Raw genomic sequence first — 15,577 nt, 5'->3', positions numbered from 1 at the left:
TGCATCATTGTCAGCCATTTTTTCTTTTCTTTTCTTTTTTTTTTTTGAGACAGAGTTCTGCTCCTCACCCAGGCTGGAGTGCAATGGCATGATCTCTGCTCACTGCAACCTCCACCTCCTGGGTTCAAGCAATTCTCCTACTTCATCCTCCTGAGTAGATGGGATTACAGGTGCCTGCCACCATGCCTGGCTAATTTTTGTATTTTTAGTAGAGATGGGGTTTCACCATGTTGGCCAGGCTAGTCTTGAACTTCTGACCTCAGGTTATCTGCCTGCCTCGGCCTCCCAAAGTGCTGGGATTACAGGCGTGAGCCACCGCACCCGGCTGATAGCCATTTTTTTCTACCACTTGACTCTTCCTCACCATTATAGCTGATTGAATCAGGAAAGACAACCCAGTTCAAGGCTGGCCTATAACCTCTGACTTGATGTTCAAAAAAACGTGTTGAGCCAATCAGATTCCTTCTCTCAGGAATGTGAACTTAGAAATGTCAAGAGAAGGAATTCAGAGAGCATTATTAGGAGCAGAAGAAGAACCATTCATTACAACATAGAGGAATTTAATTTCCAGTGTGCTCTGCAACTATGAGCCAATAAAGGAAGTTTAACTATAGAGAGGAGATGGAGAGCAGGAACGTATTAGAAATCAAGCATCTGCTGATAACTGGACAGACAGCCCACTGGCCCCTATAGCTGCCCCTTTCTTTTTCTTTCTTTCTTTTTTTTTTTTTTTGAGATGGAGTCTTGCTCTGTTGCCAGGCTGGAGTGCAGTGGTGTGATCTTGGCTCACTGCAACCTCCGCCTCCCTGGTTCAAGCAATTCTCCTGCCTCAGCCTCCCGAGTAGCTGGGACTACAGGCGTGTGCCACCATGCCCATAAATTTTTGTATTTTTAGTGGAGACAGGGTTTCACCATGTTGGCCAGGATGGTCTCGATCTCTTGACCTTATGATCCGCCTGCCTTGACCTCCCAAAGTGCTGGGATTACAGGTGTGAGCCACTGTCCCTGGCCTCTTTTTGATCCAGGTGAAGACTTACAGCAAAATTTCCCTTTTCTTGAAGTATCACGAGTGACTCTCTGTTTCTTGTGATTCAAAAGACCGCACACCTCAACATCATCTTATCCAGAGTTCAAGTAAAAAGGTTAAGGACTGCCAACTTACATTAGGCAATGGAACTTGATAATTTGATATTCAGGTTACTGACATTGATCCTTTCAATAATGAAATTTAAGCAGATTTGGAGTTAGCCGCATTGTAAAGCATTATTTGCATGTTGGCCTGCTTTCGTGGAGCCAGAAGTTTGTATCTCTCCCTCAACCATGCTGATGTAGGCCTCTCAGCAGCTGGCTATGGACTCAGCTACAGAGGACACACCCACCAATAGACAACAGACAAACCTGTGTTGCTCAGAGGTGACTGGACCATTCCAGTCTAGGGTCTCTTACGAACAGATAGGGTGATGATTAGAAGGTCTTCTCAGTTCCTGAACGAGCAGCATGGTTCTTTGGCAAGGCCATAAACTCTTGCTCAGTGTACAGAGTCAGAAGAGCCCCGAAGTTAAAGTTTTTAGTCACCCTACATAGGGTGTAGGGTCTATTATACATATAATAGAATTACTCTGTAGCTAGGCCAGAAGTGATCTGGTGGGGGAGTTCAATGTGCCAGTCCCTCTGTGACAGTGAGGACACAGAATGCCTTTTCCACCGAGAGTGAGTATGCGTCTGTGTGTGTGTGTGCACACATGCACATAGTGCTGAGGCAGCACAGCAGTGAGCAGAGATTGAGCCTTTAAACACTGGCCCCCACCCAGAGAGAAACAGCTCTCTTGTTTGCTCAGGGAGCGCACTGGGTACATCAACTGGCCTCAAGAACTTGAAGTTAGCCAGGCGCAGTGGCCCATGCCTGTAATCCCAGCAGTTTGGGAGGCCAAGTAGGGGCGGATCCCTTGAGTCCAGGAGTTTGAGACCAGCCTGAGCGACATGGCAAAATCCCATCTCTATAAAATATGCAAATATCAGCCATGCCAATAGCCCCAGTTACTTGGGAGGCTGAGGCAGGAGGACTGCTTGAGCCCACGAGGTTGAGGCTGCAGTAAGCTGAGATCGTGCCACTGTACTCCAGTGCTTGGGCAACTGAGTGAGACCCTGTCTCAAAAAACAAAACAAAACAAAACAAAAACCCAAAACACAAAAAAGGAGCTTGGAGCTCTTATTGGAGAGTTGACTAGCACAGGCTATGTGATTCCTGATTCCTGTTTATAATACCTTGCGAATAGATATCTCTGGCCCTGTGCTTTTAGTTACTTTGGGACAGGGATGTACATCTAGTTAGCTAAATGGTCCTCCATGCTAGAAGTGTATGTGTGACAAAAACTGATGAGCATGATAGGCATATAAAAGGACATTAAGATAATATCACCAATAGGTGTAAAGTAAAATTTTATAAAGTAATTAAGAGGGATCATAGCATATTGTTAAAAGGTGTGGATTCTGGAACTAGATATTTTGAGTCTAAAGCCCAGCTCCTACCGCTTACTAGTTGGAGAGCTCTAAATAAGGCACTTAAATTCTCTATGCTTCAATTTCTTTATCTAGGTAATGAGGATAATGGTGCTAATAGGTCCTACCTCATTCAGTTCTTGTGAGGATTACGTATATTATTTGTGTAAAGTCTGTGCGATAGCACCTGGTACATAATAAACATTCAGTCAGTGTTAATGATGCTACTATTACCTACTGAACTTCAGGAATAAGGCACAGAGAACTGAAAACCTGTTGAAGGCCCTACGGTGATGAGCTGCAAAGTTACAAGGAACACAAGTTCCTGTTTGACCCTGATTCTTTTATAGCATTCTGCAATGAAACCAAACTTTGCATTTCTCATGCCTCTGGGAAGGAAGTATAATGTTACACATACTTTATTCTCAGTTACAGGTGGAGAAAACTAGAGAATAAAAAATGAAATTTACACTCAAGGTGATGTCCTCTCTGGTTTACCTTTTTTTGGTCACTGTATTGTTCTGACTCTGTTGCCATTCTCCCTCAATAGCACCCAGGAGTAGAGTCCTTTAGCAGCCCTCCAGGCAGTGAAGACCCTTCAGAGGCTCTAGAGTATACAAATAAACTAATCCCAGGACCCAGCACCAGGCCTGGCACAGAGGAGACACTCACTGAAAAATTATTTTAAATGCATGAATGTCGATTTTGTTCCTGTGGTTTTGACCTCATCACCTTCCATCTCAAAATCTTCAACAAGACCTCTCTCCTTCCAATTCAAATTACTCATTCTATATTTTAATCTTCTTGGTGATCTAATCCTTCACCATTCTTTACTTCCATTAATGTGTCTTCTTTGGCTATGCTTTCCCATTTTTATCCCAAACATAGTGCTAAATACAGCTCTATCACATTTTTTGTTTACACTCCATTTTCCCACTTTCTCTCCATTGGAATGATAGTTGTAGTAGACAGTTACAAGGTGTTTCCCAGCCCACATCCTTTCTTCTCTAAAAATTGCTCCCATAGTAGCTGTGTTTGAACTTCATGCCCCTGACTGACCCTTAGCCTTAGCTGATGGGACCAGGACTGGTCACCTGGCCCAAGGTAAGCCAATCAAATTCTTTGCCCTTAGAACTGGAATTGGGATTGCAAGTGGCTAAGTAGTTTTTGTTAGTCACATGAGCTAAGGACATGTAACTGCAGGAGCCATAGGGTGGCTCCCCTCTGACAGGTTTATAATGAAACAAAGATGACTGCACAGAGAGAAGATAAAAGTGAAAACAGAGGAAGAAGGAGAAGGAGAAGAAGAAGAAACAGAGAGAACCCATGCAGTCTCAGAAGAAAACAGAGATCAACTGCCTTAGTTCTTGGTCAGATTTTCCATTTTCTGGTTCTGTCCCTGATGAAGCCCAATTATACTTCCTCCCCTTGTTTTCCATAAACTACCTACATAACCTTATTACAAATTCCTCATCTTTAAGATAGGTTAAATGGGTTTCTGAGACTTGCAACCAAAAATGCTTAATAAGACTATATTAAATAGGCCGGGCATGGTGGCTCATGCCTGTAATCCCAGCACTTTGGGAGGCTGAGGCAGGCAGATCACCTGAGGTCAGGAGTTCAAGACTAGCCTGGCCAACATGGTGAACCCCCGTCTCTACTAAAAATACAAAAACTAGCCAGGCGTGGTGCTGTGCATCTGTAATCCCAGTTACCTGGGAGGCTGAGGCAGGAGAATTGCTTGAACCTGGGAGATGGAGGTTGCAGTGAGCCGAGATCACTCCATTGAACTCCAGCCTGGGCGACAGAGTGAGACTGTCTGGGGAAAAAAAAAAAAAAAAAGACTCTGTTAAATAAAGGGATAGTGTAGTTTATCTTATTTAATCTATGACTGGGTTACAAACCAACCCAAAAGTATTTTGTTTTGTAGTAACAGATAACTGATACAATCATTATCCTCAAAAGCTGCTTAATAAAATCTCTAATTGTGAATGAAAAAGTATGCTTAGAACTATAGACATTTCAACTTAATATCCATACTTTTTATTATAAAAGATGACTGCCAGAAAGATTATAAATTTTAAAATGCCTAGAGGAGTGACAGGACAAGGGATTTAATGTTTTAAGACTAAGAAAAAAAGAAAACAACTAGCTTGTAGCATCTATTGGTCTAGACATAGAAGAGGACACATTATGTAATAAAATGTTCATTTCATAGAGGAAATAAATTTGGTTCTTTTCTCTCATAAATGAATATCTCTTTAAATGTCAAGTGTTGGAGCTTAGTTAACATTTTTGACTTTTCTGTTGTATATTTGTGGCTTGCTTTTGGTCAGCAGATCTTTCTGGCATATTGACTTTAGCCAGTCATAACACAAGAACTGAACACAAGAGGGAAAACCTCTTTGTGTAATTGACCAGTGACTGAGCAAAGAAAAAGGTTAATAGAAACTTAAATTTACCAGGCAGGTGAATGTTTCGTAAATCAACAGTTTTGATTTTGTGGGTCTTAAGGTGTTTAATTCTCCCATTACTATGATTAAGCTGCAACCTTGGCTTTAATGCTTTTGAAATAAATGAAAAATGTCATTTTATCTTATTATTTATCTTAAGGGAATAGTTACAACTTCTGCCTCTTAGCTGGTGCACATTCCTACTTTAATTGTTGACTGTGGGGGTCAGTTCCATTTGGACAGAGCTGTGTGTCTATGTGCCCTTGGATTTTTCATGTGAACTAGCACGTGGTAATAGAGATTAGGTGGCTCTGCTTCATGTGTTTCTTTTGCAGCTAAACACACCCGATCGCTTCACATGTGCAATGATAATGGCGACATTTAAAAGATAATAAAAAGGTAAGAATAAAATGAGTGCCTTTATTGTGCCCAAGTTAAGGTCAAATGGATACTCACGGACTAGTTGAAGATGACTAAAACAACAGATCAAAATTTTAGAGGCAGCTTCCTGACATAAGCTGATCTTAATTTAGTATTCTATCACAATCATGCTACTGTATAATACTCTATAGTTTAGAAAGCATTCTCATTTGGATCCATTTCTTATTTCAATTCTGTGGTTCTAGTTGTTACAACTAGAACATTTCACAACTAGCAGGAAAGCTACAGATTACGTGGCCTTTACCAGCCAGATTTCCACACCCTCCCCATTGCATAGCTTTGCACTGTCCCTCATCCTGGGATCAGGATTTTACCTCCAAAGTATGACCACTGGGAATTCTGGTTTCCTGCTGTCTTACTTGCTGCTGTATCACTTGCTGTATGTATCACCAGGATTTCAAAATAATAGATACTAAATAAATATTTATCACATTTGCTTATTATTACAGGGCTGAACCTAAGAGGGTCAGGAAGCTTTCAACACATATTTACTGATGTGTTATTTAATATTTCTATATTCTCCCTCACACAATATTCTTCATATAGTTTTATTCAAAAATAATAATACTGTAGACATTCTAATACTATGCAGTCTTCAAGTAACCATCACATGCATTACCTCATTTGATTTTCTGAAAAACATTATGAGATACATAGCCAGGAAGTGTTATCTCACAGATGGGAAAACTGAGGCAGGCAAAAGGAATTTTAGTAATGTCGAACGGAGGTCTCTGACTCCTATACCAGGCCTCTCTCTGCTCTATTAGAATCCCTTTCTCAGGCTTCAGGTTAACCTCTTACTTGAGTCCCTGTCTCATTATTAAACAAGTGTAGGGAGGCCCTCTTTCAGAACCATCTCACTGTTACAAGTTTGTCTCTTTGTTTGCAATAATTCTGGCCTTGGGCTAAGAGTGTAAAAATGAATCCCTTTATTAAAAAAGCATTTATTACGCAACTTTTAAAATGCATATCTTGACTTCAGCCAAGCATTTTATGGTCTCATGATATGTATGGGAGGTAAAATTGTTAGATGATTTTATTTTTTATTGTTTCAACAACTATACCCAAATTGTCAGAGAATTCCAGTGTCAAAGAGAAACAAATCACATTTTCCCATCATTACCCGAAAGCCCAGTATAATCTGACTCCTATCTACGTCTCCAACTTTATCTTACACGCCTTTCCTGCTCATTCAGTAAGCTCCAGTAGCATGGGTTTCTTTCTGTTCCTAATATATGCCAAGCTTATTCCCACCTGAGGGCATTTGTACTTGCTGTACCTTCTGTATGGAATATCATTGTTCCTTAAGATCTTGCACAGGTGACACTGTCATCATTCATTCACCTGCTCAAAGGCCTCCTTAAAGAGTCTTCCTGGTCTCTGTGTTAAGTGAAAAAAGTTAGCAGAGTAGTATATATAGTGTGCTGCCATGTCTGTATATTTTCTTAAATATTATTTGCACAATCATATGCATACACAGAGGATAATGCTGGAAAAATACACAAGAAACTGGGAATAGTGCTTTCTACTAGGGAGGAGAATAGTAGGTTTAAGACATTTTTTACCCTTTGGTATTATTGTCATTGCTTACCGTCTGTATGTATTACTTATTGAAATAATTAAAATCTCTTTAGCAGAATGAGAAAAAAATTAATTGCATTGTCTGAAACCTAACAAATTGGAAATAAGAAATAAATATTTAATATTTCACTTAGATTCAGTAATTTAGTTGCACAGGTTCTGATAAGGTAAACCCTTCTTAAAAGCAATTCATCTGACAAAAATCCAAGATTAGATCAACTACGAGCTCAACCATTTTTGTTTTAAAAAGTGAACGCGGGCCGGGTGTGGTGGCTCACGCCTGTAATCCTAGCACTTTGGAAGGCTGAGGTGGGCGGATCACCTGAGGTTAGGAGTTCAAGACCATCCTGGCCAACATGGGGTGAAACTCCGTCTCTACTAAAAATAGAAAAATTAGCCAGGTGTTGTGGTATGTGCTCGTAATCCCAGCTATGTAGGGAGGCTGAGGTCGGAGAATCGCTTGAATCAGGGAGGCAGAGGTTGCAGTGAGCCGAGATTGTGCCACTGCACTCCAGCCTGGATAAAAGAGCGAGACTCCATCTCAAAAAAAAAAAAAGAAAAGAAAAGAAAAAAAAGTAAATGCATCCACCCAAAAGCAGCAGAATACACCTTCTTTTCACGGATACACAGAACATTCTTCAGGATAAATCACCTGTTAGGTCATAAAATAAGTCTTAACACATTTAAGAAGATTGAAATAATACCAAGAATCTTTTTGGACCACACTGGGTTGAAACTACAAGTCAATAACAGAAGGCAAGTTGGAAAATTCACAAATATGTGGAAATTAAACAACATGCTCTGGAACAACCAATTGGTCAAGAAGAAATAAGGAAAATTGGAAAATATTTTGAAACAAACAGAAATGAAAACATACCATACTAAAACTTATTGGATTTAGCAAATGCAGTACTAGGCAGGAAGTTTATAGCAATACATACCTACATTAAAAAAGAAGAAGGGGCCGGGTGCGGTGGGTCATACCTGTAGACCCAGTACTTTGGGAGGATCCACTAGGTGGGTGGATCTCTTGAGCTCAGGAGTTGGAGACCAGCCTGGTCAACATGGTGAAACCCTGTTGCTATAAAAAAATTAGCTGGGTGTGGTGGCACAGGCCTGTAGTCCTAGCTACTCAGGAGGCTGAGGTGGGAGGATTACTTGAGCCTGGGAGATGGAAGTTGCAGTGAGCCAAGACTGTGCCACTGCAGTCCAGTTTGGGTAACAGAGTGAAACCCTGTCTCAAAAAAAGAAAGATCTCAAATAAGCAACCTGATTCTATACCTCAAGGAATTAGAAAAAGAAAAACATACTAAGCCCAAACTTGGGAAGAGGAAGAAAATAATTAAGTCAGAACAGAAATAAATGAAACAAATAACAGGAAAACAACAGAAAAAAAAATCAAAACTAAGAGTTGGTGTTTTGAAAAGAACAAATGAAAACAGATTCAGATAAAATCAGAAATGAAAGAGGAGACATTGCAACTGGTGCCACAGAAATAAAGAGGATTGTAAGGGACAACTATGAACAATTATACACCAACGAAGTGGGTAACCTAGAAGAAATAGATATATTTCTAGAAATGTAAACTACCAAGACTGAATCATGAAGAAATAGAAAATCTGAACAGACCTGTCACTAGTAAGGAGATACAATTGGTAATCAAAAAATTCCCAGCAAAGAAAAGTCCAGGATCAGATAGCTCCAGGACACGTGAATTCTTGCAAACATTTAAAAAATAATTAATGGCAGTTCTTCTCAAACCCTTCTAAAAACAATTGAAGAGAAGGGAACATTTGCAAACTCACTTTGTGAGGCCAGTGTGTACCCAGTGATAGTTTGGATATTTGTCCCAGCCCAAATCTCATGCTGAATTGTAATCCCCAATGCTGAGGGTGGGACCTGGTGGGAGGTGTTTGGATCCTGGTGGACAGAGCCCTCATGGTTTGGTGCTGTCTTTCTGATAGTGAATTCTCGTGAGATCTGCTCATCTGAAAGCGTGTGGCTGGGCGCAGTGGCTCATGTCTGTAATCCTAGCACTTTGGGAGGCCGAGGCAGGTGGATCACTTGAGGTCAGGAGTACAAGAACAGCCTGGCCAACATGGTGAAACCCCGTCTCTACTGAAAATACAAAAATTAGTTGGGTATGGTGGTGGGCGCCTGTAGTCCTGCTACTTGGGAGGCAGAGGCAGAAGAGTCTCTTGAACCCGGGAGGTGGAGGTTGCAGTGAGCTGAGATTGTGCTACTGCACTCCAGCTTGTGTGTGCTGCCTCCTGCTCCCCTGTCTCTCTCTCTCTCTCTCTCTCTCTTTCCTTTCCTTTTTTTTTTTTTTTTTTTTTTTTGAGACAGGGTCTCACTTAGTCACCCAAGCTGGAGTACAGTGGTGTGTGATGAAGTATGATTTGTCCTTGAGATGCCAGGATGGTTCAACATATGAAAATCAGTCAATGTGATATTAACAGAACAAAGAATGAAAATCACATGATCATCTTAATAGATGCAGAACAAGCATCTGAAAAAATTCAGCACCCTTTCATAGTAAATACACTCAACAAAATAGGAATAAAAGGAAATTCTTTTAACATATTAAAGGCAGCATATGGAAGTCCACAGCTAACATAATACTCAATGATGAAAAACTACAAGCTTTTCCTCTAAGGTCAGAAACAAGGCAAGGATGCCCACTCTTGCTATTTCTAGTAACATAGTACTGAAATTCTTAGCCAGAACACTTATGCAACAAAAAGAAATAAAAGGTCTCTGTTAATAAATTAGCTCTGTTCTCAGGTAACATGATTTTATACATGGCAAACCCTAAAGACTTCAGAAAATAACTGTTACAACTAATAAATGAATTCAGTAAAGTTGCAAGACACAAAAATCAACACACAAAAATCATTTGCATTTCTCTACACTAACAACAAACAATCCAAAAAAGAAAATAGAAAAACAATCCCATTTACAATAGCATCAAAAAGGATAAAGTACTTAGGAATGAACCAAGGAGGTAAAAGACTTCTACACTAAAAACCACAAAACATTGCTGAAGGGAATTGAAGATACATAAATAAATGGAAAAATATCCAATGTTCATGAATTGGAAGACTTAATATTGTTAACATGTACATACTAAACAAGCTACATATTCAATGCTTTCCCTACCAAAATCCCAATGGCAATTTTTACAGAAATAGAAAATTTTTTTTTTTTTTTTTATTTTTATTTTTATTTTTATTTTTATTTTATTATACTTTAAGTTCTAGGGTACATGTGCATGACGTTTATATCATGTAACTCCCCAATGCAATCCCTCCCTCCTCCCCCCTCCCCATGATAGGCCCCAGTGTGTGATGTTCCCCTTCCCGAGTCCAAGTGATCTCATTGTTCAGTTCCCACCTATGAGTGAGAACATGCAGTGTTTGGTTTTCTCTCTTGTGATAGTTTGCTAAGAATGATGGTTTCCAGCTGCATCCATGTCCCTACAAAGGATGCAAACTCATCCTTTTTATGGCTGCATAGTATTCCATGGTGTATATGTGCCACATTTTCTAATCCAGTCTGTCACAGATGGACATTTGGGTTGATTCCAAGTCTTTGCTATTGTGAATAGTGCCGCAATAAACATACGTGTGCGTGTGTCTTTGTAGTAGAGTAATTTATAATCCTTTGGGTATATACCCAGTAGTGGGATGGCTGGGTCATATGGTACATCTAGTTCTAGATCCTTGAGGAATCGCCATACTGTTTTCCATAATGGTTGAACTAGTTTACAATCCCACCAACAGTGTAAAAGTGTTCCTATTTCTCCACATCCTCTCCAACACCTGTTGTTTCCTGACTTCTTAATGATTGCCATTCTAACTGGTGTGAGATGGTATCTCATTGTAGTTTTGATTTGCATTTCTCTGATGGCGAGTGATGACGAGCATTTTTTCATGTGTCTGTTGGCTGTATGGATGTCTTCTTTTGAGAAATGTCTGTTCATATCCTTTCCCCACTTTTTGATGGGGTTGTTTGTTTTTTCTTGTATATTTGTTTGAGTTCTTTGTAGATTCTGGATATTAGCCCTTTGTCAGATGAGTAGGTTGCAAAAATTTTCTCCCATTCTGTAGGTTGCCTGTTCACTCTGATGGTAGTTTCTTTAGCTGTGCAAAAGCTCTTTAGTTTAATTAGATCCCATGTGTCAATTTTTGCTTTTGCTGCCGTTGCTTTGGTGTTTTAGACATGAAGTCCTTGCCCATGCCTATGTCCTGAATGGTACTACCTAGATTTTCTTCTAGGGTTTTTATGGTATTAGGTCTAACATTTAAGTCTCTAATCCATCTTGAATTAATTTTCGTATAAGGGGTAAGGAAAGGATCCAGTTTCAGCTTTCTACTTATGGCTAGCCAATTTTCCCAGCACCATTTATTAAATAGGGAATCCTTTCCCCATTTCTTGTTTCTCTCAGGTTTGTCAAAGATCAGATGGCTGTAGATGTGTGGTATTATTTCTGAGGACTCTGTTCTGTCCATTGGTCTATATCTCTGTTGTGGTACCAGTACCATGCTGTTTTGGTTACTGTAGCCTTGTAGTATAGTTTGAAGTCAGGTAGCGTGACGCCTCCAGCTTTGTCCTTTTGACTTAGGATTGTCTTGGCAATGCGGGCTCTTTTTTGGTTCCATATGAACTTTAAAGCCGTTTTTTCCAATTCTGTGAAGAAGTCATTGTAGCTTGATGGGGATGGCATTAATCTATAATCACCTTGGCAGTATGGCCATTTTCACGATATTGATTCTTCCTATCCATGAGCATGGTATGTTCTTCCATTTGTTTGTGTCCTCTTTGATTTCACTGAGCAGTGGTTTGTAGTTCTCCTTGAAGAGGTCCATTACATCCCTTGTAAGCTGGATTCCTAGGTATTTTATTCTCTTTGAAGCAATTGTGAATGGAAGTTCATTCCTGATTTGGCTCTCTGCTTGTCTGTTACTGGTGTATAAGAATGCTTGGGATTTTTGCACATTAATTTTGTATCCTGAGACTTTGCTGAAGTTGCTTATCAGCTTAAGGAGATTTTGGGCTGAGACGATGGGGTTTTCTAAATATACAATCATGTCATCTGCAAACAGGGACAATTTGACTTCTTCTTTTCCTAACTGGATACCCTTGATTTCTTTCTCTTGCCTGATTGCCCTAGCCAGAACTTCCAACACTATGTTGAATAGGAGTGGTGAGAGAGGGCATCCCTGTCTTGTGCCAGTTTTCAAAGGAATTTTTCCAGTTTTTGCCCATTCAGTATGATATTAGCTGTGGGTTTGTCATAAATAGCTCTTATTATTTTGAGGTACGTTCCATCAATACCAAATTTATTGAGCGTTTTTAGCATAAAGGGCTGTTGAATTTTGTCAAAAGCCTTTTCTGCATCTATTGACATAATTATGTGGTTCTTGTCTTTGGTTCTGTTTATATGCTGGATTACGTTTATTGATTTGCGAATGTTGAACCAGCCTTGCATCCCAGGGATGAAGCCCACTTGATCATGGTGGATAAGCTTTTTGATGTGCTGCTGAATCCGGTTTGCCAGTATTTTATTGAGGATTTTTGCATCGATGTTCATCAGGGATATTGGTCTAAAATTCTCTTTTTTTGTTGTGTCTCTGCCAGGCTTTGGTATCAGGATGATTTGGCCTCATAAAAGAGTTAGGGAGGATTCCCTCTTTTCTATTGATTGAAATAGTTTCAGAAGGAATGGTACCAGCTCCTCCTTGTACCTCTGGTAGAATTCAGCTGTGAATCCATCTGGTCCTGGGCTTTTTTCGTGGGTAGGCTATAATTGTTGCCTCAATTTCAGAGCCTGCTATTGGTCTATTCAGGGATTCAACTTCTTCCCTGTTTAGTCTTGGGAGAGTGTAAGTGTCCAGGAAATTATCCATTTCTTCTAGATTTTCTAGTTGATTTGCGTAGAGGCATTTATAGTATTCTCTGATGGTTGTTTGTATTTCTGTGGGGTCGGTGGTGATATCCCCTTTATCATTTTTTATTGCGTCTATTTGATTCTTCTCTCTTTTCTTCTTTATTAGTCTAGCTAGCGGTCTGTCATTTTGTTGATCTTTTCAAAAAACCAACTCCTGGATTCATTGATTTTTTGGAGGGTTTTTTGTGTCTCTATCTCCTTCAGTTCTGCTCTGATCTTAGTTATTTCTTGCCTTCTGCTAGCTTTTGAATGTGTTTGCTCTTGCCTCTCTAGTTCTTTTAATTGTGATGTTAGAGTGTCAATTTTAGATCTCTCCTGCTTTCTCTTGTGGGCATTTAGTGCTATAAATTTCCCTCTACACACTGCTTTAAATGTGTCCCAGAGATTCTGGTATGTTGTATCTTTGTTCTCATTGGTTTCAAGAACATCTTTATTTCTGCTTTCATTTCGTTATGTACCCAGTAGTCATTCAGGAGCAGGTTGTTCAGTTTCCATGTAGTTGAGCGGTTTTGATTGAGTTTCTTAGTCCTGAGTTCTAGTTTGATTGCACTGTGGTCTGAGAGACAGTTTGTTATATTTTCTGTTCTTCGACATTTGCTGAGGAGTGCTTTACTTCCAATTATGTGGTCAATTTTGGAATAAGTGCGATGTGGTGCTGAGAGAATGTATATTCTGTTGATTTGGGGTGGAGAGTTCTATAGATGTCTATTAGGTCCGCTTGGTGCAGAGATGAGTTCAATTCCTGGATATCCTTGTTAACTTTCTGTCTGGTTGATCTGTCTAATGTTGACAGTGGAGTTTAAGTCTCCCATTATTATTGTATGGGAGTCTAAGTCTCTTTGTAGGTCTCTAAGGACTTGCTTTATGAATCTGGGTGCTCCTGTATTGGGTGCATATATATTTGAGGAGAGTTAGCTCTTCCTGTGAATTGATCCCTTTACCATTATGTAATGGCCTTCTTTGTCTCTTTTGATCTTTGATGTTTAAAGTCTGTTTTATCAGAGACTAGGATTGCAACCCCTGCTTTTTTTTGTTCTCCATTTGCTTGGTAGATCTTCCTCCATCCCTTTATTTTGAGCCTATGTATGTCTCTGCATGTGAGATGGGTCTCCTGAATACAGCAGACTGATGGGTCTTGACTCTTTATCCAGTTTGCCAGTCTGTGTCTTTTAATTGGAGCATTTAGTCCATTGACATTAAGGTTAATATTGTTATGTGTGAACTTGATCCTGTCATTATGATATTAACTGGTTATTTTGCTCGTTAGTTGATGCAGTTTCTTCTAGCCTCGATGGTCTTTACATTTTGGCATGTTTTTGCAATGGCTGGTACCGGTTGTTCCTTTCCATGTTTAGGGCTTCCTTCAGGGTCTCTTGTAAGGCAGGCCTGGTGGTGACAAAATCTCTAAGCATTTGCTTATCTGTAAAGGATTTTATTTCTCCTTCACTGATGAAGCTTAGTTTGGCTGGATATGAAATTCTCGGTTGAAATTCTTTTCTTTAACAACGTTGAATATTGGCCCCCACTCTCTTCTGGCTTGTAGAGTTTCTGCCGAGAGGTCTGCTGTTATTCTGATGGCTTCCCTTTGTGGTAACCCGACCTTTCTCTCTGGCTGCCCTTAAGATTTTTTCCTTCATTTCAACTTTGGTGAATCTGGCAATTATGTGTCTTGGAGTTGCTCTTCTGGAGGAGTATCTTTGTGGCGTTCTCTGTATTTCCTGAATTTGAATGTTGGCCTGCCCTACTAGGGGTGGGAAGTTCTCCTGGATGATATCCTGAAGAGTGTTTTCCAACTTGGTTCCATTTTCCCCCTCACTTTCAGGCACCCCAATCAGACGTAGATTTGGTCTTTTTACATAATCCCATACTTCTTGCAGGCTTTGTTCATTTCTTTTTCTTCTTTTTTCTTTTGGTTTCTCTTCTCGCTTCATTTCATTCATTTGATCCTCAATCGCTGATACTCTTTCCTCCAGTTGATCGAGTCGTTACTGAAGCTTGTGCATTTGTCACGTATTTCTCGTGTCATGGTTTTCATCTCTGTCATTTCGTTTATGATCTTCTCTGCATTAATTAGTCTAGCTGTCAATTCTTCCACTTTTTTTTCAAGATTTTTAGTTTCTTTGCGCTGGGTACGTAATTCCTCCTTTAGCTCTGAGAGGTTTGATGGACTGAAGCCTTCTTCTCTCATCTCGTCAAAGTCATTCTCTGACCAGCTTTGATCCGTTGCTGGCGATGGGCTGCGCTCCTTTGCAGGGGGAGATGCGCTCTTATTTTTTGAATTTCCAGCTTTTCTGCCCTGCTTCTTCCCCATCTTTGTGGTTTTATCTGTCTCTGGACTTTGATGATGGTGACGTATGGATGGGGTTTTGGTATAGGTGTCCTTCCTGTTTGATAGTTTTCCGTCTGACAGTCAGAAGGACTGTCTGTTGGTCTTTTAGAGATTGCTTGAGGTCCACTCCAGACCCTGTTTGCCTGGGTATCAGCAGCAGAGGTTGCTGAAGATAGAATATTGCTGAACAGCGAGTGTACCTGTCTGATTCTTTCTTTGGAAGTTTCCTCTCAGGGGTGACGCCACCCTGTGAGGTGTGGGGTATCAGACTGCCCCTAGTGGGGGATGTCTCCCAGCTAGGCTACTCAGGGGTCAGGGACCCAC

This window comes from Trachypithecus francoisi, unplaced genomic scaffold (genome assembly GCF_009764315.1).
Source record: "Trachypithecus francoisi isolate TF-2019V2 unplaced genomic scaffold, Tfra_2.0 Lachesis_group3, whole genome shotgun sequence".
Taxonomy (NCBI): Eukaryota; Metazoa; Chordata; class Mammalia; order Primates; family Cercopithecidae; genus Trachypithecus; species Trachypithecus francoisi.
Note: the sequence above shows the minus strand (reverse complement) of the source record.